Source organism: Diceros bicornis, unplaced genomic scaffold, assembly GCF_020826845.1.
Source record: "Diceros bicornis minor isolate mBicDic1 unplaced genomic scaffold, mDicBic1.mat.cur scaffold_93_ctg1, whole genome shotgun sequence".
Classification (NCBI taxonomy): domain Eukaryota; kingdom Metazoa; phylum Chordata; class Mammalia; order Perissodactyla; family Rhinocerotidae; genus Diceros; species Diceros bicornis.
Genome location: NW_026691823.1, coordinates 176,072 through 201,513, shown reverse-complemented (window position 1 = coordinate 201,513; position 25,442 = coordinate 176,072). Strand labels below are relative to the sequence as shown.

The following is a 25,442-nucleotide window of genomic DNA, read 5'->3' as shown; positions in this document are numbered from 1 at the left end:
CCTTTCTGAGGCCCTTAAAGACCTCTTTCCTGGACCCTTCCTGCAAGGGTGACTATCACTTCCTGCAAGGTGCTCGCCCTTAGGCCTGAGGAGTGGCCAAGAGGAGGCTGAGGTGGGGATGAGGACAGAGCTAGGACTTGTAGACTGGGGTGGTGGCGTTGGGGAGACACACACATCCCTGCCAGTGTGTGAGGCCCCTCACAGTGCAAGACTGGGCCCGGGGTGGGAAATAAAGTGGGCTGGGGAGGGAGTCAGAGAACTAAATTTCCCTCTGGCTTTCCAGGTTCTTATGAAGGCACATTGGCCAAGGTAGGAGGAGAAAACATATTTTATCTACAATTTGTCATCGTGATTTATAATTGTTTAATATTTTGACAGATGGTATGAGGGCGTCCATTCACACTCTTGCCCTGGCCCTGGCAAATGCGAAGGGAAGGCTAAGTAACATTATAATTTTATATTATTGACCTTTGAGTAGTCCATCTCTCTTGCTAATGATTGATTTACTAGTTTAAGTCACACCTTGCAAGTAAGTGAAATTAATGACTGAGCAAAGAAACCAAAAGAAATGAAGAATAAGAGACTAAAGAAACTATAATTTCTTTTTTTCTGCCCTGCAGGTTTTGGAGTACGGTTGTCTTTCTTCAGGAAGCTTTTCCTCCAAGTTGGTGATGATGTTGATAAAAACTGATGCTTCCTATGTGCTGGGCCCTCTTCTAAACACTTACACACGTTAACAGATCTAATCTTTATAGCAATGGCATAGCTAGGCCCTGCAGTAACCATCTTCCCGGTTTTATAAATAAGGAACCCTGGGCTTCAGGAGGGTGACCTGCACTTGGTCACACAGTTGGGCAGTGGAAGAGGGGATTTGAGTCTAGGCAGCCTGGCTCAAGTCCCTGCTGCAGGATTCTATATCTGCACAAACAAATGTCTGTTTTGCAAGCAACTTGTTAGCAACTTTCCTCTCCTCACCAACTAGTAATGTGACCTACAGCATTAACCACATCCTTATGGTCAGCACGGATTTACAGGTAAGGGATTGTTCTGCTGTCAGGGCTGAACACAGTTGCTTAGAATTTTGTCTTTTTTGTGGTGTTTTCTTTTGCTTTTAAGTGCTGGTAGGAAACCAAGCTTAGCACAGTGCGTGGCACTCAGCATATCCTGGGAAGAAGAGAGGGAGAGGTGGCAGGAGGGAAAGAGAATGCGTCTTGCAAAATTAATGTAGTTTCATGCCAGGACAAAAACTGATCACGTGACTTGCTCCCAGCCAAGCTCCATCCTTTACCCATGGTGGGGATCAGGAGTGGGCTTCTGACTGACCCTCAGAGAACGGCTCCACCTGGAGGAGGACCAGGGTCTGTCCCGTGAGAGTTCTGAACGGTTAGGGAGAAGGAAGACGCCAGTCTCGGGCAGAGAGCCCTGGGCACCCAACCCCCAAGGACCCCTGCCCATCCCGCAGCGTGCAGCCTGGGCCGGCTCCCCCCAAGGCGGCTGTCAACCTCTCCCACGACACCCCGCCCCTCCACGACACCCCGCCCCTCCACGACACCCCGCCCCTCCACGGCCGTCGGCCCCGCCCATTCACGGCGCCCCGTCCCGCCCCCTGCACGGCGTCGGGGCGCCGTGTTCACCCGCGGTGCATGGTGGGGCCGTCGCCCCCGACAACCCGCCCCTCCCCTCCGCGCGCTGGCCCGAGGCGGCGCGGGGCGAGCGTGGCGGCGGCGGCATGCGCCAGGCCTCCGCTCGGTCCGCGCCCCTGGCGAGCCCCGACTCCTAGGAGAGGCTGGGCCGCCTCCAGCGCGGGCTGCGGGACAGGTACGGCCTACCCGAGGCGGGGGCGGGCATAGGCCGGCGCCCAGGGTCGGCCGGTGCCCTGCCGTCTGTCCTTCCCACTCGCCCCGCCCGTGGTTCCCCTGGGCCTGGGTCCGCCCGCGACGGCCCCCAAGCTCCCACTGGGGCCTGGAGGACAGAGTTTACCGGAGAGACCCCCTTGTTGGAGATCTCCCGCTGGAGGACGCGGCCGCGTCACTGAATTTGCCCGGAAGGGGGAGTAGGAGTTCTCCTGCCTGTCACTCTCAGTCAAGCCTCGTGAATTTCTCTCGTTCCCTCTACACGCCCCCTCCGCAGTCTCTTCAAATTGTCATCCCACCCTGACAGCTGCACTGCATCAGTGGTGACAGGTCCAGGAACACAGGCAGGTGAGTGTGTGTGTGTTTGTCAAACATATGCCCTATTTAAATGCGGGAGACTTTCTGAGGGCCATAGTTCCAGCGAAGGGATGAAATTTCCAGACAGAGAAGTCCAGCTTCTGGAGTATGCGTGATACCTTGATTAAGACATGAAAGATGAGAACCGCTGAAGACAGCTAGATCTAAGAGCACATACAGAAAGAAAATTAAAAAGCACTTTGCTATAAATAACCACATAAAAGATAAGTTGTTGGAACTATTATTTAGCTGCTAAATTAATTGGTGTTGGAAATCTCTAGTTGACAAGAAAGGAAATAGATGTTTGGATCTCTTGATAAACAAAAGGTTTAATGAGTGTTAAAGTTACAAAATCATTTTAGTGAAGAGAGCTGTGTGTGTGTAACAATGCTAAAATGACAACAATAGTTATGTGTAAGGTAAAGGCAGAAGTAAGTGGTTTTGAAAAGGAATTATATTGGTTTTATGCTAGATTTAATTTTTGTCAAATGTTTATAGAGCATCTACAACAGGCCTCCTTAATTGTCCTCACCATATTTTACTCTTTAATCTTTTTCTATATCCTATTTTCTTTCTGACATACCGCCACTCACCCACCCCAGGAACCTCCTCAACTCCAGCTTTTGAAAAATCACTTCCTTCAGTGGCTTCCCTGCACTAAGTATTGATCAGCCTGTTCCCTAACTCATGCAACCTCGGCATTCTTACAGGACTCTAGATAGTGGCTTGAGTGACTTGCTCCCTGCCTAGATGGAGAATTCCAGGAGCTCAGAAACCATATCTAGCTGAAGCTTTAGCTGATAATAGAGTACCTTAGGTGGAGGAGGGGCTTGATATATGTTTGTTCAAGGAATGGAAGAAATCCCAAGTCAACCAGCTAATGTCCAGGAGGTATAAATGTCTTGTATAGAACATTAGCCACACATTGCCACTAAATAATGACCATGTTCCAGTCAACCAGGAAGAGTGGACAGTGTGATATTTCAAAGATGATATTGTGTCTGCATATACTTGATAATTAAAAGACAAGACATTGCTCTGTGCATCAGTACACTTAAAGTGCTTTTTTTTAAAGAAAAAAAACCCAGTTTCTTTAATGTTGTTTGTTAGGTTGTGTTTAAAATGAAACCATTGGGGCCAGCCCCATGGCTTAGCGGTTAAGTGCGTGCCCTCCGCTACTGGCGGCCGGGGTTCGGACTCCAGGCGTGCACCGACACACCACTTCTCTGGCCATGCTGAGGCCACGTCCCACATACAGCAACTAGAAGGATGTGCAGCTATGACATACAACTATCTACTGGGGCTTTGGGGAGAAAAAAAAAAGGAGGAGGATTGGCAATAGATGTTAGCTCAGAGCCAGTCTTCCTCAGCAAAAAGAAGAGTATTAGCATGGATGTTAGCTCAGGGCTGATCTTCCTCACACACACACACACAAAAAAACCCATTATATAAGATTAAATACATTAAAAGAAATCACCAGGGGGAAGAACAATAAGAATAATAAAATAATTTTTTGTGTGTGTGTGTGAAGATCAGCCCTGAGCTAACATCTGCCAATCCTCCTCTTTTTGCTGAGGAAGACTGGCCCTGGGCTAACATCCGTGCCCATCTTCCTCCACTTTATATGGGGCGCCACCACAGCATGGCTTGACAAGCAATGCGTCGGTGCCCGTCCGGGATCCGAACCCACGAACCCCGGGCCGGCGCAGCGGAGCGTGCGCATTTAACAGCTTGCGCCACCAGGCTGGCCCCTAAAATAAATTTTAAAATTTCAATTCTGCTCCAAGGTTCCTTAACCATTTTGAAAAACTAAAGTTTGGTTTATAGATTCAAACCAATTTAAGCTATTGTCCCATCCCCAAAGTGAAATCTTATACTGAAGTCCAGCTCCAAGTTAAAAAGCAAACAAACAAATAATAAAACAAATTCACCTCTGGGTGTGCGTGTAATTTTTTTCTTTACGTTTTACTAATTTATTTTTATTGAGGTCACGTTGGTTCGTAACATTATATAAATTTCAGGTGTATATCATTATATTTCGACTTCTGTATAGAGTCCATCGTGTTCACCACCCAAAGTCTAGTTTCCATCCGTCACTGTACACATTGTCCTGCTTTACCCCTTTCACCCTCCCCACACTCCTCTTCCGCTCTGGTAACCACCAATCTGTTCTCTGTACTGTGTGTGTTTGTTTTTTGAGTTTTTTTTTTTTTAACTGCTTTTTGACTCTGTTCTCTTAGAATAGTAGCTTAGTTACCCCAGGCCTTTAGTTATTTGTATCTCTTAGCCCAAGTTCTAAATTTTAAAATGTCACTGGTTCAAATGGCATTCTTTTTGAACTAAGTTAATTGTGAGTTATCATTTTTGCTTCCTGTGCTAGGAACACCTGGCTGTTTATAGTCCTTATGGTATAATAACTGTGTAATGATTATTACTTCATGTTTAACACTTAATGCTTTAACTATTAAGCAAGGTGAGGCTGTTGAAATTGTATAAGGAATTTGAGTCAAATTTTATAGCCTATTCATGGTTCTGCCTTTGGAGGTTGGTTTTATTTTTAAGTCAGTACAGATCTGTTGCTGTGTGTACTCGTTTTTCATTTTAAAAGTCCATAACTAACTCTAATGCATAGTTAATAAGTACAGAGGCGAATAATTTTGGATACACAGAAAAGTGCGGTGGAAACATGGAAACCTGGGTTCCAGTCTGTGAACTGTTGTGTGACCTTGACCAGGTGGTTCAGCCTCTCTGAACCTTGGTTCCTCACAGAAATGAGAGGCCTTGACTAATATGTGAAGTACGGCCACAGATTTTTTTTTCTCTAGTAAATAAAGAGCCTCAAAGTAAAAGAGTTGAAAGCTGTAGTTTGTGAAGCAACAGATAATGACTATCATTGTCTGTACCCTGTTTGAGTGTTTGAATGTGCCTGTTTTTCTCAACCAATCCCGCTGACCACAAGGACCATTGTCTCCTGAAGCTCCAGAAATTTACAGGCTGCGACCTTGGGCAGTCACAGCTGCTTTGTCAGTCCACAGACTTCCTGGGAGTGAGAGAGAAAAACAACCTGTCCTTTCTCAGCCCCCTTAGAGGTGGGTCATTGCAATGTTAGCTGGTCTAATAGCTGGGCTTTTCCCTTGTACTTGGTGCGTTTCTAGCCAGATTGTCTTAGCTGTAGTCACACATAGATGTAATTTTATATTCTGAATTTTTTCCTTTTTGTATCAGTGTTTTCTTTGCATTGTGGGAAGGTCGTTGAATCTACAAGAGCCTGATGGAATGACTCTGTACAATGCATATAGTGCCACAAGTGTAGTAGAAACATGTAAGTGGAGTTGACACTTACAATTATATAAAAACATCTGTTTAAAAGGCCCATTAACCAGCCCCAGTGTTTTCAATACCAATATTGATTCAGGGTGAGATATCGTAAAGGCCCAGAAATTGATGCTGAGGTATTAGTTGAGTTAAGCTGAAGATGATATTGATACAAAAACTGAATAACAGGTGGCTTAAAAGGAGGAAACTAAACCACATACTACACTTTAAGGACCACCCAGCTGTGTAAAACTTCGAAAGGTCCGAGTGAGGGGTGCAGGTGCCTGAAACCATTGGCAGTGGGTACATATCCCAGGGCTGGATGTTCCAAAGATTCTGAAACAGAGATTTAATCTGTAGGAATTGCAAGATGATCCTCCCAATAATCCTTTCTCTGGCTTTTTATTGGGGTAGACATCTTGTTTTAAGTCTTAAATTTAAAACATATGAAAGACAGCACTCAGAGGCACTGCTGCATGGATGATGAGGTTAGAAAATGGGCCTGTGATGAAGAGTGAATGAGATTAGCATCATTTTGCCTGGAATAGAAGGCCAAGAGGTGTTTGTGGTTTTTCAGTGTAGGAAGTGTCATGCTAGAGAAGAAGTTTGACCAGTCTGTCCCTACTGGAGATAGAGCAAGAACAAAGAAGTTTTATGTTCTTTATTAAAAAGAACTTGCTGCTCGTGAGGTGGTGGATTCCCAAAGAGACTGTGGTCCTTCTTCACTAGAAGTCAGAGGTAAATTGTTACAGTTATTTTGAAATGAGTTCAAGCTTACAGAAAAGTTGCAAGTAGAGGACAAAGACCTCTAATATTTCCCTCACCCAGATTCCTCAACTCTTAACATTTTGTTATATTTTCTCTTTCTCTTTCTATCTAAAATTATTAATCTTTTCTGAACCATTTGAGAACTGCAGATATGATGCCCCATCACTCCTAAGCACTCCAGTGCATAGTTCCAAAAAGCAAGGATGCTCTCTCTGTGATCACCATATAACCCTCCCAGTCAGGAAATCAGTGCTGATATACCAATCCACAGACCCCAGTCAAATTTCACCAACTGTCCTAGCACTGTCTTTTTTATCGTCTGGTCCAGGAGTCCATCTGTGAACCCATTTGCCATGTCTCTTCAGTCTCTCCCCATCTGTGCCTATTCCTCAGTCTTTCCCTGCCTTTCCTGTTCCTGACAGTTTCCTAGAGAACAGCTTTCATTCTGGAGAGTGAGCCTCAAGCTGGGTCCATCTGATGTTTCTTCATGACCAGATTCCAGTCATGCTTTCTTGGCAGAAATTCCACAGAAGTAAAGCATGACATCAGAGGCACAAGGTCATAGATGCCTTTAAGGGTCTGTCTCATAATTTAGTGACGAATTGCTCACTCTGTCCGGACATTCATTTTTCATGAACTAAGTATCCTATTGATCACTGAACCTTAGAAGGGAGGAAAGTGACAAATAAAAATTTCTAACATGGAAGCAATTATACCATGTTTTTTTCACTTCTCTTCTGAGGTCAGTCTTCTTAATGAGAAAATAAAGATCTGTGTGAAGCTATTAGATTAAAAATTTGTGTTTCTGTAAATTTTTTTTTTTTTCCTTTTTTTTTTTAACGTAGACATACCCCAACTGAGGAAGAGATTATTCCCCAAGCAAAGATTCAGTGTTTGGATTTTGGACCCTATTTTCCCATTAAAAGAATTTTGGTTAAATGATGGTTTCCATTCTAGATTATGCTAAGCAAAGAAATTTACTTAACCTATAATTTAGCTAACAGAGTAACTTTTGGGCTTTTTTTTTTCTCTGAAGGAAAACGGAAACTAATAATTAAGAGCTCACAAATGGAATGTGGGCTCAGCCCCTGTCCCTCAGGGGGCCAAGCTAGGCTCACCTTCTGTTGGACTCCTTGTCGTTGATTCAGTCTTTGCTTTAGCATTTTTCTCTCAGACATTATGTGATTTCTCTTTTGGCCTTTAGTTCTTGTTAACTTAGATTCGCAGTTTGGCTTCAGTTAGATGGGATTGAAGCTGGTACGTTGGTGGTGGTTGAGCGGGGCCCTCTGTGGTTAAACTTCCCAAGGACTCTTTTTGGGACTGAGATGGCTTCTCATTTAGCAGTTTCACCCCTAGCCCCTTGGTTTTGGCTGCTACCACCCCTGCTGCCCAGTTTCCCCTACCTCTTGCCCAGGCTGGGTGTGCAGGGTAAGCTCTGTCCTCTAGCTGACTGCCAGCACTCACCTGATCATCACAGGATAGCAGTCAGTGACAAATCACGGCGATGTTACAAAGTTGTAAAAAGAAATCCCCCCAAATTTGAAGTAATAGTGTTAGGGGGCCTGGTCTTCATTAAATGTGAGTGAGGGCAGGTCTACTTTTCAGAGACCTCTTCCTAACTCAGCTACTTGGCTCTGCCCAGGCTTGTCCAGTTGGGAACAGAGCAAGCCACCAGTCTTCAATCTAGGGTGGATTTGTGGAGGCATTGTGTCCAGACCTGGTGGGATCCCCATCGCTCAACTGTCACCGTCTCAGAGAAGTCTGGCCATATCATATTTTACATATTTATCTTGTTTATTGTCTCTCCTTCCCCCTAGAATGTCAGCTGCCTGAGGGCAGGGGCCTTGGTTGGTCTACACCGGATTAGTCTTCAGACCTAGAACCGTCATCATGGCACTCAAGAAATACTTGCTGAGTGATTGAACCTGCTTCCCAGCCTTTTCTTACTGCATTTCCCCATTTACTTTGAGAATCTTGTTTTTGCTTCATTTCAGTGTCCTTTTTGCTTTTTAGACTTCCGTGATGACTGCTAAGTATTTTTGTCTTGAGTTTCAAACGCAGCTGGCATTTTCTGCTTCTTAGAGAGGCCAGAGAAGCATTCTTACAAAGGTGTGATTTCAAAGGAGATCATGTTCTAAATCCAACTGCCTATTACTTATCAGTGTAATTATTCATAAAACATTTTCTTTCTGTATTATAGTGAAAAGAAGAGATTGGACCTGGAAAAGAAACTTTATGAACATAATCAATCTGACATATGCAGGTAAGAAAGGACAGTGGTAACAGTTTTTAAACCAATTTGCATGTGTTAGTCAATAAAAATTTAACCCTAATATATGTTACAAATACCATAGTTACAGTACTTTTACCATTCTCTTATTTCTAATGTGTAGCAGTTTCACCTAAACATTGCAATTTAGTATAATCACTGTCAAATGTAAGAATAAATTTGGTTAAAATTAGTATAAGATAAAAATTATCTTATTTTCATCATTCAGTATTTGTGTTATCTCAGGAATCTATTTTGCTTAAATGTCTTAAGAATAAGATGGATTATAGGCCGGCCCAGTGGCGTAGTGGTTGAGTTTCCGTGCTCCGCTGCGGCAGCCCGGGGTTTGCTGGTTCAGATCCTGGGGGCAGACCTACCTACGCATGGCTCGTTAAGCCGTGCTGAGGCAGCATCCCACACAGAAGAACTAGAAGGACCTACAACTAGGATATACAGCTATGTACTGGGGCTTTGGGGGATAAAAATAAATTAATTAATTAAATAAATTTAAAGAAGAAAATTTGAAAAAAAAAGAAAGATGCCTTGTGGTCTTTCTTTCTTTTTGGCCACAATTTAAACACCTTGAGCCTGTGTATTGATTAAGGCGTAATTGCTGTAGCTGGCCCTTCAACAAACTGCTGTAGGCAGGGTTACATGGTGTCTCACTTATTCCTGGATATATGATAATGACAGTTAAAATTACTATGAGCAGTGGATAATATATGTTATCCTTTTTATGTTACTTAATCTAATATTAAGAGCAAAATGTTAATATTTTTAATTCTATTTTATAGAAACTGAACTTCATCCTTAAGCCAGATGTATGGTGTTACCTCCAATATTGTTCATATAAAAAATTTCTGGCTATTATAGCATTTAATCTGTGATTTATTTACATCATAATATGAGTGAGAAATGAAAACATCTCATCCAGAAGAGAGAGAAGCCAAGAATATTTTAAAACCAAATCATCTATCTATTCCATTTATTTCCTCATCTTCAAGCTTATTCTTTGGTTTTAAGATTTAGTGTACTTCCAAAGGTACCAGTCAGGTAGCCATATGTCTCTAGTAGCTCTAGAAGAGACAAGAAGAGCCAGTGAGATGGTGGAAGAAGTAGCAGTGTTGTAGATGCCATGGCCTCAGAAGTGGGCCCCAGTCTGAAGGAGTCCAGGGCAGCTGCCATTTTTCTAGCCTCTGGCTAAAGGAGCAGAAGACAGGGTATAGACTTTTCCTGCACCCTATTCTTGGGTGGCTTCCTGGTGTAATGGTGGTGGGAGGGGTGAGGTGAGAGAAGAATGGGAACCTTTACCAAGCCATCATTTTGCTGAGTTTGTTCCCCTCGCTCAGCCTCTTGTTGCTTCTTGGAAGAGAGAAGGTATGATTTGCCAAAAATATGCTGTCTTTGACTGCCCGAAGGATAAAATCTAAACTGTCTAACATGGCTGTTTCAATCTGGTTCCCCACGGAAGGCAGAGTGTGAGAGGAGGGTTTGCGTGTAGGTGGTAATTTGTAGGAAGTAGTCACATAAAACTGAAGAGGAAGGCTGGGCAGAATGAAGTAGGAGCTGATCACTGCTGTGGGAACCTAGGGTTCCATCCCTCCAGGTTTTCAGAGGAGCCATGTAGTCTGCCCCTCTTCTCCCCACAAGTGTCCACTGAAGGCAAGGAAGAGGGGGCTGTTTACCTACTGGTTCCTGACCCCTGTTGGTCAGGGCTGTCCCAGGAGGTGTTGACTCCTCACATCCAGGCTTTCCGTGCTGCAGCCCTGGTAGCACCTGATGCACCTGAGGCAGGTGCTGCCAGGTTCACTGCATACAGCAGGTTGCTGCAGCTGTGGCTGGTAGAAGAAAAGGTGGGCCGGGAGGATGTGAGGAGGACATGAGAGGTGTCTGGTACAGGGGCTTCCCAGACCCTCCATTATCTGCCCCTGTTTAATTCTCATCATCACCACCCTTGTCAGCCTCCCCCTAAAATTCTTCATGGACCAAAATTCCAGTTTCTGAAGCATGACCAGATCTTTTGTAGCACAGTGTAAGCAGGTAGGCTCTGTCTTCAGGCGCCTCAGTTCAGTCCAAGTCCCACCACCTCTTCGCCCTATGACCTTGGGATGATTACTTCAACTTTCTGTGCATCCATTTCTTCATCTGTCAAATGGGGATAAGGATATTTATGAGAACTTAATGAATTAATACATATAGAACCTTAAAGCAGTGTCTGACCCAGAGAGTCAATAATTTATTATTCATCACTATTTTTGTCAATATCATCGTTATTCTTATTTATTACTTTTGAGCCTTCTAACATGCTAGTTCCCCTGCCTGAATGTTCTCCCCTCGTCTTTTTACTCTTGCTTTCCCCAATTTTGGGTTAACTCTTACCCATCCTTCAGGTCTTAGCTGAAAAGTAATTTCCACTGTGAAATCCTCCTTGAGTCCTTCTGCTAGGTTAGGGTGTCCAGTCTGTCAGGGTCCCTGACAGGTATTGTACTTACCTGATTGTTTTCCCTGTTGACCCTAGCTGAGTGGCTTTCATATTCATATTCAGAGCCCTGAATATATGAATGATTGCACGGATGCGTGGATGAGTTGCTTATGTGGTCAGCTTTGAAGGTTATTGTGGAGGCAAGAATGAAACTAGAATTTGGATGGAGAAGGCATGGTTACTATTGTACCTGTTCCAGGTGGACACTGGCCACCCCTGGCAGCTTTACCAAGTGCCTGCATGTGAAAGATAGTACATTTGGGTCTTCCTCCATTACTGTTGCTTGTGTCGAAAATGGCAGATATGGGCAGCAGTAAAACCAGTCTCAGGTTTTTTTGTTCAGAAGGAAAAATGGGAACAGCCAACCAAGATTAAAGCACAGTATTAGCATGGTAAGGAAGTTTTTAAAAATTATTGGCCCAGGGGTAGCCTGTTGGTTAATTTTGGACGTCTCCAGTATCTTTGCAAATCTGTGTTTTGAGGGTGAACGTTTTTGTGGTATTTAGCTTATTTTTGCTTGCTGAAAGAATGTTGAATAATTTATTGAGCCAAGAATAGAAATGCTACATACCAGGTACTCTTTTATGATTTAAATACTTGTAAAGGAGAAAGAGCTAGAATTAGCAGTGTTGGTTCTTTGAGAAGAATGGGCTGCACAACGTGAGCTATCCAGCATTACACTTTTGATGACAGTTTCTAAAGGTTTTTTCACAATTTGAGTAAAGTTACAGTCCATATATTATTATAAAATATTTGGGAGGTGACGTCAGCATCATGATGGAGCGAGCTCTCCCCTTAGACTCTCCCCACTAAGATACAACAAAAAGGACATTCATATACCAAAAGAGGACACTCACACAACACAAAAGACATCTGAGAGACCCACCCAGGTATACATCTGAACGTGGAGGTGCTGGACAACCCCCGGAGGAAGTGGAAGGAGGTAGGGAGAGCTCCTCTTGCTCCCCAATGGCAGTGACCTCGGGACCGCATGGCTTGCAGAGAGAGGGGGAGAGGCGACCCTCTGTGGGAAAACTGTGACTCTCCAAGTTCGCTCACAGCCCATGGGAAACCCCCACACAGAGGTGACTGAACTGTTGAGGGGTATCTTCATCAAGCTAGCACCCCAGGAGAGCAGATAGCAAAGGAAGAGCGAGAAGCCCCTGGGATTGGGCAGGCAAAAGAAAGCATCCCTCCCCCTGTCCAGTGCTCCAGCACAGCCAGTCGGCCAAAGTATCCATGGATCACTGTGGGCTGAGAATATACAGCTCTTGACCCCCACCCAATGGTGGCAGGTGGAAGCTGCAACCAGATACTATCATGCGGAGACACAAATCCACACCGTCAAACAGTGTGAAAAAATATATTAAATATCCAGACCAGAAGGAAAGTGACAAGCACCCAGAAGTCAATCCTGAAGGCACAGAAACCTATAATCTAAATGACAGAGCATTCAAAATAGCTATCATGGGGGCTGGCCCAGTGGAGTAGCGGTTAAGTTCACACGTTCTGTTTTGGCAGCCCAGGGTTCGCCAGTAGGTATCCTGGGTGCGGACCTACTCACTGCTCCTCAGGACGTGATGAGGCTGCATGCCACATAGAAGAACTAGAAGGACCGACAACTAGGATATATGACTGTGTACTGGGGCTTTGGCGATAAAAAAGAAAAAGAGGAAGATGGCAATGGATGTTAGCTCAGGGCCAATCTTCCTCAAAAGAAAAACAAAACACAAAATAGCTATCATAAAAAGGCTCTATGAGTTACAAGAAAATACAGATAGACAGTTCAATGAAATGAGGAACTTCTTCACAAAAGAGATTGAAACTATAAAGAAAGCCGGTCAGAAATGTTGGAGATGAAAAACACAATGGAGGAGATAAAGAAAAGTCTGTAATCTTTAAAGAACAGAGCTGAGAGTATGGAGGATAGAATTAGAAATCTAGAGGATAGGAGTGCAGAAATGCTCCAGATGGAGGAGAAGACAGAAGTAAGCCTAAAAAAAAGAGAGGAAATTCTGCAAGAAATATCTGACTCATTTAGGAAATGCAACATAAGGATTATAGCTATTCTAGAAGGAAAAGAGAGGGGAAAAAGGAGCAGAGAGCTTGTTCAAAGAAATAATAACTGAGAACAGTCCAAACCTGGGGAAGTTTGAAGTTTTTCCAAACCTCTCCAAGGCATGTAATAGTAAAGCTGGCAAAAGTCAATGACAAAGAAAAAATATTAAGGGCAGCAAGGCAGAAGAGAGTAAGGTACAAAGGAACTCCTATCAGGCTCTCAGCGGATTTCACAGCAGAAACTCTACAGGCTAGGAGAGAGTGGAATGATATATTCAAAATTCTGAAAGACAAAAACTTTCAGCCAAGAATATCCAGCAAAAATATCCTTCAGATATGATGGAGAAATAAAAACTTTCCCAGATAAACAAAAGCTAAGAGAGTTCATTGCCACAAGACCCCCACTACAAGAAATGCTCAAGAAGGCCCTCATACCTGGAAAAAAAAAAAAGGGGGGGGTACAAATCCGTGAGCAAGGAGAAAAATAGGTAAACAAAATCAGAAAAATTGAAGCTCTCTATCAGAACAGGTTAGCAAATACTTAATTATAACAGCAAAGATAAAGGGAAGGAAAACACCAAAAATAAATATAATCTTGTCATTTTTTTTTTTTTTTTTTTTTTTTTTTTTTTTTTTGTGAGGAGATCAGCCCTGAGCTAACATCCGCCAATCCTCCTCCTTTTTTGCTGAGGAAGACGGCCCTGGGCTAACATCGGTGCCTATCTTCCTCCACCCTACATGGGACGCCGCCACAGCATGGCTTACCAAGCAGTGCGTCGGTGCGCGCCCGGGATCCGAACCAGCGAACCCCGGGCCGCCGCAGCGGAGCGCGCGCACTTAACCGCCTGCGCCACCGGGCCGGCCCCCTATAATCTTGTCATTTTAACCACAAACCATAACACAAGATGGAATAAGTTGGGACAATAATAACTTAGAAGGGGAAGAGGAAACGGATGGAATTGACTTAGTCTAAGGAAATAAGAGACTATCAGAAAACGGACTATCTCATCTATGTGATTTTTTATACAAACCTCATAGTAACTACTAAGCAAATAATCAGAACACAGACATGTATGATAAATAAAGAGAAAACTAAGAAAACCATCATAGAGAACTACCAAACTGAATTGGTAGTCCAAAACACACAGGACGAGAAACAAAGGAAGTGCAGAAGAACCAGAAAATAGGTGATAAACTAGTAGCATTAAGCCCTGATATATCAATAATAACTCTAAATGTAAATAGATTGAATTCTCCAATCAAAAGAGACAGAGTGGCGGGATGGATTAAAAAACAAGACCCCACAATATGCTGCCTCCAGGAAACACATCTCAGCTCTAAAGACAAACACAGGCTCCGAGTGAAGGGATGGAAGATGATACTCGAAGCTAATGGCACATAAAAGAAAGCAGCTGTTGCCATACTTCAGACAAAGTAGACTTCAAGATAAAACAGGTAATGAGAGACAAAGAGGGGCAATATATAATGATAAAAGAGTCACTCCATCAAGAAGGCATGTCACTTATAAATATATATTCACCCAACAGAGGAACACCAAAGTACGTACAGCAACTATTAACAAACCTCAAAGGGATATTAACAACAACACAATAATAGTAGGGGACCTTAACACCCCACTTACATCGATGGATAGGTCATCCAGACAGAAAGTCAATAGGAAATAGTGGACTTAAATGAAAAACTAGACCAGATGGACTTAATAGATATATAGACAGCACTCCATCCAAACACAGCAGAATACACAGTCTTCTCAAGTGCTCATGGGACATTCTCGAGAATAGACCATATGTTGGGAAACAAGGCAAGCCTCCATAAATTTCAGAAGATTGTAATCATAATAAGCCAAATTTTATTCTTTTTGTTGCGATTGTAAATGAGATTGTATTCCTGAGTTCTCTTTCTGTCAGTTCGTTATTAGAGTATAGAAATGCAACTGATTTTTGTAACCTGATTTTGTACCTTGCAACTTTGCTGTCGTTGTTGATTATTTCTAATAGTTTTCTGATGGATTCTTTAGTAGGGTTTTCTATATATAAAATCATGTCATCTGCAAACAGCGAGAGTTTCACTTCTTCATTGCCTATTTGAATTCCTTTTATTCCTTTTTCTTGCCTAATTTCTCTGGCCAGAACCTCCAGTACTGTGTTGAATAAGAGTGGTGAGAGTGGGCACCCTTGTCTTGTCCCTGTTCTCAGAAGGGTGGCTTTCAGTTTTTCCCCATTGAGTATGATGTTGGCTGTGGGTTTGTCATATATGGCCTTTATTATATTGAGATACTTTCCTTCTATACCCATTTTGCTGAGACTTTTTATCATAAAGGGATGTTGGATATTGTCAAAAGCCTTTTCTGCATCTATTGAGATGATCATATGGTTTTTATTCCTCGTTTTGTTAATGTGGTGTATCACGTTGATTGATTTGCGGATGTTGAACCATCCCTGTGTCCCTGATATAAATCTCACTCGATCATGGTGTGTGATCTTTTTAAGGTATTGCTGGATTTGGTTTGCCAATGTTTTGTTGAGGATTTTTGCATCTATGTTCCTCAATGATATTGGCCTGTAATTTTCCTTCTTTGTATTGTCCTTGCCTGGCTTTGGTATCAGAGTGATGTTGGCCTCATAGAATGAGTTAGGAAGTGTTCCATCTTCCTCTATTTTGGAATAGTTTGAGAAGGATAGGTTTTAAATCTTATTTGAATGTTTGGTAAAATTCTCCAGAGAAGCCATCTGGTCCTGGACTTTTATTTTTTGGGAGGTTTTTGATTACTGTTTCAATCTCTTTACATGTGATTTGTCTGTTCAGATTCTCTATTTCTTCTTGATTCAGTTTTGGAAGGTTGTATGAATCTAAGAATTTATCCATTTCTTCTAGATGTCCAATTTGTTGGCATATGGTTTTTCATAGTATTCTCTTATAATCCTTTGTATTTCTGTGGTGTCCATTGTAATTTCTCCTCTTTCATTTCTAATTTTATTTATTTGAGCCTTGTCTCCTTTTTCCTTAGTAAGTCTGGCTAAAGGTTTGTCAATTTTGTTTATCATCTCAAAGAACCAGCTCTTTGTTTCATTGATCTTTTCTACTGTTTTTTAATGGTGACAAAGGGGCCATACTAATGTAAGGTGCTAATCACAGGGAAAATTTGGTGTGTGAAGTATATGGGAACTCTGTATTATCATCACAATTTTCTGTAAATCTAAAACTATTCTAACATTAAAATTTTATTTAACAATTTTTTAAAAATAAAGGCAGGGCTCCCTGATATCAATAAGCCTCGTGAAAATGCATTCATTAATAATCAGAGGAAGCACCCCCCACATGCTTGTACACACACACACACACACACACACACACACACACAAACAAACTCGGGCACAGGGAGGGAGCCCCGGATCTGACTCTGACATCTCAATGAACAGATTCCAAAAAGCAATTACACTGCCAAGTATTATGCTAAAACAATTATTGAAATTGCTAGTCAAAAACAGTTAATGGATTAATTAAGACAGATTGACCTAAAAGCTGATTTAAAATTAACCTGACGCGTGCATGCTATCTAGATAGTGACTCTCTCCTATGAGCTAGCCTCTCATTAAAATCAAATTCCACTGGGAGAAATTACACACTTGCACCGTGATTGGGAAGAACAGGCCGCGTTCACTCAACCATTGATGGAACTGGAGGGTCATCAGACGAGGTAAATGGAAATGAGTGTCCTGTCCTTCCAGGTGCGCTGCGATCTGTCTCAGTAACAAGCCACCTCCCTCCCATTTTTCCCTTTGAAAATGATGGAAACTCATTAAAATTGCGTCAGCTCAGGACCCCAAACCACTAGGTGCCTGAGTGGGCACATCTGAAGCTTCCAAAGGGAAAGATCGGAAGGGAGGGGCCGTGGGCTGGGGTCCCGTGGACGCACTGCGGGCAGGGAAGGGAACTGAGCAGCTCTGAAAATGAGGCCCCTCAAGCACTTGAGGAAACTCGATGGCTTCCACCCCTCGTTTCTCTAAAGGTGAGAAAACCCATGCTTGTTGGAGACCAAACTCCAGGCAGGTGGCAGAGGCAGGAGCTCTTTTCAGCGTAATGCTTTTCCCCACCCAGCACCTTCTCCTTTCCACTGCCGTATCCAGATGGAAAGAACTCATGGTGAGGTTTGTGGGTTTACAGGCCTGGATCACACCTTGCTCCTGAGTTTAGCCCAGGGGTGTCCCAGTCTGAGTGAGCAGTTTTCGCTTGTCCCCATATCCCTAGCCGGCTGCCTGCCACTGGCTAACCTAGGATCCTGTGGTGTGTGCGCCCATGTTGGGGGATGCACCTGAGAAGGCCTGCCCTGCTGGAGGAGGGTCATGGGCACCCCTCCCTCCAAGGACCCTGGCTCCTGGCAAGAAGGTCTCAGCTGATGTCTGGAACACAGGGGTGTAGGCTCCTTGTTCCTTGTAAACCCCTGGAGTTACCTTGATAACATTTTTTTAAATGGATCCCCTGCTCAGCATTTTTATGAGATAAAGAATTTCCCCCATTAAAATTATTCAAGTTTAGTAATAATATATTATTGGGACAAGCAGGAAAACACAGGATGCTCCAAAATGATCCATTACTTGGAGGATTTTAAAATTCTAATGAGAGAAACCACTCTCTCTCATTGTTCATCCTCTTGGCCATCAGCAAGATTAGTCTGGGAGAAGGACAAGGCAGGAATTGGGTACATTCCTTATTTATCTCTCTGATTTCTCCAGAGTTTTTCTTTTCTTCAAAGAGAAATCTCTGGGCTCTGCAGGGCTTGTCAGTGGTGATGTCAGGCAACTCTGAGACTGTGCAGAGCAGGAGGATGAGAACAGGGGAGGGAGAAGAGGAAGAGCTGGGACCATCACTTCCCATCACAGGCTGAGGCTGAGTTAATCTCCACCTAGGTCAGGATCCCAGGAATCGGATGTCATCGGCCTTGTCACACCGTGGGGGTTGGGAACAGAGAACAGCCAAGTCGCCACGGCCACTTTCAGAGAAATAAAGTGGGAGGGCACCACTGGGAGCCAGTTTGAAAATGGTCACTAATGTGAAATAATAAGACACACTTTTCAGAAAAGTGAAGACAATTCTTTTGGTTCTCAGACTCGCAAACACCGTGTGTTCTTTAGGAGCAGACTGAAGCCGTTGACCTCTAGGGTGATTGTGAAAGGAATTTGGGCTCCGTCACTGTTTCTGAATAAGTCAGAACAGTCCATCACTCACTCCTTGGCAATGCGGAGGATGACCATTGTCCAGGTGCTGTGGGGTTGAGACCTCTATCACTCAGGGCATCCTGCCAGGCAGAGGGGGCTGGCCTGGTGGCCACTAGACTTTTATCAGATGTGGGATTTGCAAATATTTTCTGCCATTTTGGATTGTGGATTATCTTTTTTCCTTCTTAATATTCTCCTTTTATGCACAAAAGTTTTTCATTTTGAAGTCCAATTTGTCTAATTTTTCTTTTGTTACTTGTGCTTTTGGTGTTATATTTAAGAAATCATCGCCAAATTCAAGTCACAAAGATTTACTCCTATGTTTTCTTCTATGAGTTTTATAATTTTGGCTCTTATATGTAGGCCTTGGATCCATTTTGAACTCATTTTGTGGATGGTGTGAGGTGAGGGTCCAGCTTCACGCTTTTGCATGTGGGTGTCCAGTTGTTCCAGCACCTGTACTAACTGTTTGTGGGTTTCTTCGGATTTTTCCTCATGTATGATTCTATCTGCATAAAGAGGCATAAAGAGGCAACTCTACTGCATTTCCAATTGTTGTGATTTTTATTTTTATTTTATTTCAAACTGTCTGTGCCTTTATATTTAAAGTGCAATTTTTGTAGATAGTATACATTTGGGTCTTATTTTTATATCCCTCCCGAGAATCTCAGCCTTTAACTGAACTCTTCGGTCCACTAATGTGTAAAATGATGAGCAAACAAGATGGTGGGATAGGAGTTTCAAGCACAGGTTGTTCAGCAACAGCCTTGAACAAAAAGAACAAAGTTAGAGGCATCACACTTCCTGACTTCAAAATATACTACAAAGCTATGGGGGCCAGCCCGGTAGCATAGTGGTTAAGTTCGCCTGCTCCACTTCGGAGGCCCAGGGTTCACAGGTTCAGATCCTGGGCGCGGACCTACACACTGCTCATCAAGCCATGCTGTGGTGGTGCCCCACATACCCAAAATAGAGGAATATGGGAACAGATGTTAGCTCAGGGCTAATCTTCCTCACCAAAATATATATATGTATACTACAAAGCCATAGTAATCAAAACAGCATGGCACCGGCATTAAAACAGACACACAGACCGATGGAATAGAAGAGAGAGCCCAGAAATAACTCCATGCATTTATGGTAAATTGATCTTTGACAAAGTTGTCAAGAATACACAATGGGGAAAGGATAGTCTCTTCAACAAATAGTGTTGGGAAAACTGGTTTTCCACACATGGAAGAACTGAACCCTTACCTCACTCCATATGTAAAAATTAACTCAAAATGGATTAAAGACTTAAATTTAAGACCTGAGACCATAAAACTATTAGAAGAAAATATAGGAGAAAAACTTGAGATTGGTCTGGGCAATGCTTTTTTTGGACATGACCCCAAAAGCAGAGGCAACAAAAGTAAAAGTAGACTAATGGGATTCATTCAAACTAAAAAGCTTCTGCACAGCAAAGGAAATCATCAACAGAGTGAAAAGACAACTTACAGAATGGGAGAAAATATTTGCAAACTGTAATCTGATGAGGGGTTAATATCTAAAATATATAAAGAACTCATACAACTCAATAGCGAGAAACAAGTAACTCAGCTGAAAAATGAGCAAAGGATATGAATAAACATTTCTCAAAAGAAGACATATGAATGGCCAACAGATACATGAAAAGGTGCTCAACATCACTAGTCATCAGGGAAATGCAAATCAAAACCACAATCAGATATCACCTCACACCTGTTAGAATGGCCATCATCAAAAAAACAAAAAATAACATGTCTTGTTGAGGATGTGGAGAAAAGGGAACCCTTGTGCACCATTGGTGGAAATGTAAATTGGTGTGGCCACTGTGGAAACTAGTATGCAGGTTCCTCAAAAAATTAGCAATAGTATCAATAGAACACCTTGGTATGATTGATAGAACCAATCATTGTACATAAAACAGATCTGCACATATATGATAAATAAAAGAACGTAAGGGAAAAAATTAACAGTAGAACTACCACGTGATCCAACAGTCCCACTCCTGGGATATATCCAAAGGAAATGCAATCAGTATTTCAAAGAGATATCTGCACCCCCATGTTCACTGCAGCATTAATCACAGTAGTCGAGATATGGAAACAACCCAAGTGTCCGTTGACAGATGAATCGATAAAGAAGATGTGGTACATATACACAACAGAATATTATTCAATCATGAGAAAGAAGGAAATCCTGCCATTTGTGACAACAGGGACGAGCCTGGAGGACATTAAGCTAAACGAAACAAGCCAGACAGAGAAAGACAAATATGGTATAATCTCACTTATACGTGGAATCTAAAAAAACAAAAAAACACATGGAACTCATAGAAGCAGAGATTAGAACGGTTACCAGGGGCTGGGGTTGAGGGGGGGAGATGGTGGTCAGGGGTACAAAGGTGCAGTGACGCGGGTTGAGTAAGTCCAGAGATCTAACGTACAGCACGATGACCACAGTTAATACTACTGTGCTGAATACTTGAGATCCGCTAAAAGAGTAGCTGGGTGCTCTCATCACAAAAAAATGGTAACTGTGTGAGGAGATGAGGTGTCAATTAGCTTGACTGCAGTAGTTATTTCACTACGTATATGTACATCAAATCAGCATTGGATACTTTAAAATATATAATTTTTATTAAAAATATATAAAATTAAAAATAAATAGCTATTGACATAGTTTTGGGTCTGTAACTTTATTTCTTTTTTCTATTCGTTTCCTCCAGTTTTTTCCCCTTTATTTGTCTTTTTAAAACTTTCCTACTGGTTTTTTCAAAGGAAGTAGTGGAGACATGATTCACATGCCATAAAAGTCAAGTTTTTTTATTTTACAGTACTATTTGTTATGAACACATACATTCATAAACCACCACAGAAATCAAGACAGAAAACAGCTCTGCTGCTCCCAAAATTCCCTGTCTGCCCCTTGTGGCAGCCCCTCCTCCCCACTAGCCAACACTGATCTGCTCCCTATCAGTAGTTCTGCTTCTTCCTGAATCTCACAGGGATGGGATCACACACTATGTAACAACTTTTTGAGCTTTACCTTCTTTACTTAGCAGATTGTATTTGATATTCATCCATTTCGTCTCACATATAAAATGCTTATTCCTTTTCATTACTGAATAATATTTCATTGGATGGATGTGCCACTTATTTACTAGCTGAAGAACATTTATATCTACAGTTTGTCTGTTTGGGTTGTTTCCAGTTTTTGGAAATTGTGAATAAGTCTGCTATAAACATCAACATACAGATTTTTGTGTGAACGTAACATTTTGATTCTCTTTGACATATATCCAAGAATAAGATTACTGGATCAGAAAGATTACATGGTCAACATTTCTTGAACTTTACAAGCAACTCTCAAAATGTTTTCCAATATGGCTGAAACATTCTACTTTCCCAGCAGGAGTGTACGAGCATTCTGGTTGCTCTGCATTCTTGCCAGTACTTGATATTGTTGCTAATTTTTTAAGCCATTCTGAAAGGTGCACACATGTATCTCATTGTGGTTTTAATTTGAATTTCTCTGATGACTGATGATGTTGAGCATTTTTTCCTGTACTTTCATTCCATTTGTGTATCATTTTTGCTGAAGTGCCTCTTCAAATCTTTTGCCAATTTTTTACGAGGTTGTTTGTTTTGTTATTCAGATTGAAGAGTTCTTCATATACAGCGAATAAAAAGCCTTCACAGATGTGTGTTGCAGAAATGGTTTCTCCCAGTTTTTGACTTGTTTTCCTTCTCTCAACAGTGTCTTTTGAAGAGAAGAAGTTCTTAGTTTTGATAAAGTTTAACTAAACAAAATTTGTTATGGGTGTGCTTTTGGTTTCATACCTGAGAAATCTTTGCCTAATCCAAGGTCATGAATATTTTCTCCTAGAAGATTTATAGTTTTAGATTTTACACTTACTGCTATGATTCACTTTGAGTTAATTTTTGTATGTGGTGTGAGACATGGGTCCAAGGATTTTGGGGTTTTGTTTTGTTTTGAGTTATATATTATGGTGGATATTTTTGCATATGAATATTCAATTTTTCCAGTGCCTCTTTTTGAAAATACCATTCTTTCTCCATTAAGTTATTTTAGCAACTTTGTCAAATATCAATTGCTCATACATGTGTGGTTCTGTTTCTGGATTCTCTCTTCTGTTCCACTGATCTGTGTGTTTATTCGTTCACCAGCACACTATTGATTATCGTAATGTTATAATATGCCTGGAAAGCAGGTAGTTTAAGGCCTCCAACTGTGTTCTTCTTTTTCAAAATTGTTTTGGCTATTCTAATTACTTTGCCTACTCAAATAAATTGTAGAATCAACTTCATAGTTTCTACCAAAAATATGCTGGAATTGTAATTGGTATAGATCAACTTAAGGAAAATTAATATTTAAAATACTGAGTCTTCCAATCCACGAACACTGTATATTTCTGCTGGGGTCTGAATGCTTATGTCCTCCCAAAATTCACATGTTGAAATCCTAACCCCCAAGGTTGAGAGTGTTAGAAGGTGGGGCCTCTGGGAGGTGCTTGTGTCATGTGGGTCGAGCCCTCATGAACAAGATTAGTGCCTTTATAACAAAAGAGGCTCCAGAGAGAGCCCTTGTCCCCTCCACCGTGTGAGGACACAGCAAGAAGGCACCAGCTATGAACCAGGAAGCGGGCTGTCAGCAGAATGTGACCGTGCTGGCGCCTTGATCTTGGACTCTCAGCCTCGAGAACTGTGGGAAATAAATGTCTGTTGTTTATAAGCTATCCAGTCTGTGGGTTTTTTACAGCAGCCCGAATAGACTAAGACCATTTCCCTGCTTATTGAAGTTTTCTTTCACTTCTTCCATCAGTGTTTTGTAGTTTTCAGCATAGAGATTCTACAGGCATATTATAGGATTTATTCCTAAATATGTTATGATTTTTGTTGCTATTGTAAGTTGCACTTTAAAAATGTCAGTTTCTGGGGGCCGGCCTGGTGGCGCAGTTGTTAAGTTCTCATACTTCACTTCCACGGCCCTGGGTTCTCGGGTTCAGATCCTGGGCATGGATCTACACACTGCTCATCAAGCCATGCTGTGGCAGCATCCCATACAAAGTAGAAGAAGATTGGCACAGGTGTGAGCTCAGGGACCATCTTCCTCAAGCAAAAGAAAAAACATGTCAATTTCCAATCATTTATTGCCACTGTATAGAAATGCAAATGATTTTCGTATGTTGACTTTGTATCCTATGACCTTGTTACACTCATTTATGAATTCCAGTAGCCTTTTTTTTTTGTTATATTCTTAAGGATTTTTTATGTAGACAGTCATGTCATCTGTGAAAAAAGACAGTTTTACTCCTTCCTTTCCAATCTGTATGCCTTTTATTTGATTTTCTTGCTATTTCACACCAACTAAGAATCCAGTGTGGTGTTGACTGGGGACAATGAGAGCGGATGTCTCTGCCTTGATCCTGACTTACAGGGGAAGCCTTTAGTCTCACTGTCTGTGATGACTGCAGGTTCTCAGGGACGCCTTGTATCAAGTTAGAGAAGTTCCCTCTACTTCTACTTTCCTGGACTTTTATAAATGGATGTAGAATTTCTTCAAATGCATTTTCTGCATGTCACATGATTTTCTTCTTTACTCTGGTGATGTGGTGGATTACACTGTTTTATTTTTTGTCCTATTGGCTATTTTTTTTTCAGTCATTTCTCCAGGGTTCACAATCTCCATCTCTAACTTTTCCTGTTCCACTTACAATTAACATTTTAGTACTTCAGGTAAAATATGGAAATAGTGCAGCCATATTGGGCCACCCCGCCCATCCTTTATGCTGTAGTAACTGTATGTACTGCATCTACATATCTTATGAACCTCAGAAGAAAATATTATCATTTTTTAAAGACTTTATTTTTTTAGAGCAGTTTTTGTTTCACAACAAAATTGAGTGTTTGGTACATATATGCCCTGCTCCCATATGCACAGCCCCCCCACTATCAACTTTGCCCATCGGATGGTGTAATTGTTACAGATGACGAACCTGCACTGACATGTCATCATCACCCAAAGTCCACAGTTTACACCGGGTTCATTCTCGCTGTTGTGCATTCTGTGGGTTTGGACAGATGTCTGATGACATGTATCCACCATTACTGTGTCATACAGAATAGTTTCACTGCCCTAAAATCCCTCTATGCTCACCTATTCGTCCTTCTACCCTACCCATAATATTACAGTTTTTACTGTAAGTTGTGTGTATTATACAAAAGTTAGAAGGAGAAAGCAGAAAAAATGAGTAGCCTTTGACATTTACCTAGATATTTACCATTTCTGAAGCTACTTATTCCATTCTGAGGATCTGAGATTCCTTTTCTGGTATAATTTCCCTTCTCCTAAAGAATTTCCTTTAGCATCTTCTATTGTAGAGATTTGCTGGTAATAATTTCTCTTAGTTTCTCTAAATCTGGAAATGCTGTCTTTCAACAGTGATTTTCGAAGGATATTTTTGCTGGATATACGATTCTGCATTGACAGGTCTTTTTTTCTCTCTCTCTCAACACTTTAAATCTCTTTTCTCATTCTCTTCTGGTCCCCATAGTTTCTGATGAGAAGTCAGCTATTAATCAAATCATTATTCCCCTCTGTGTGAACTGTCATTTTTCTCTGTTGCTTCCAACATTTGCTTTTCGGCCTTGGTATCCAGCTGCTTGATCTGATGTGTCTCTATGTGGGACTGTCTTCATTCTGCTTGGTGTTAGTTGAGCATCATATTTGCAAATGTCTATCTTCCATCACTTGGATAATTCCAGCCACTATTTCTTCAAGTATTTTTGTCTGCACGTTCTGTCTCTCCATTCCTTCTTTGAAGCCGACCACATGTATATTAAAGTTTGATCTTACCTAAGAGTGACTGAGGCTCTGTTATTTTTCCACCCTTTTTTCTTTCTATTTTCCATGTTAATTTCTATTGCTCTACTTAAATTCCATGTAAAGAATTTGTTATTTCTAATATTGTATTTTTCAATTCTAAAATTTTCTTTTTTAAATTTTTCTGCTGAGATTTCCTACTCTTTCATTTGCTACAAGCATGTTTGTTTACCTTC

General features: G+C 41.7%; 1 long non-coding RNA gene across 8 annotated transcripts in view; it reads left to right on the top strand.

The window, feature by feature from the left end:
• Nucleotides 1-806: 806 nt before the first annotated feature.
• The window catches only part of LOC131403867 (uncharacterized), a 28,282-nt gene continuing 3,646 nt past the window's right edge, over nucleotides 807-25,442 (top strand). For 2 of the 8 annotated variants that reach the window (XR_009219609.1, XR_009219610.1), the window contains exons 1-2: nucleotides 1,883-2,201; nucleotides 8,494-8,556. This is a non-coding gene — a long non-coding RNA (uncharacterized LOC131403867). Of the gene's footprint in view, nucleotides 1,035-1,614; nucleotides 1,819-1,882; nucleotides 2,202-6,059; nucleotides 6,264-8,208; nucleotides 8,403-8,493; nucleotides 8,557-25,442 lie in introns of those variants that run through there. The other 6 variants (XR_009219614.1, XR_009219615.1, XR_009219613.1 and 3 more) reach the window with 6 other exon arrangements.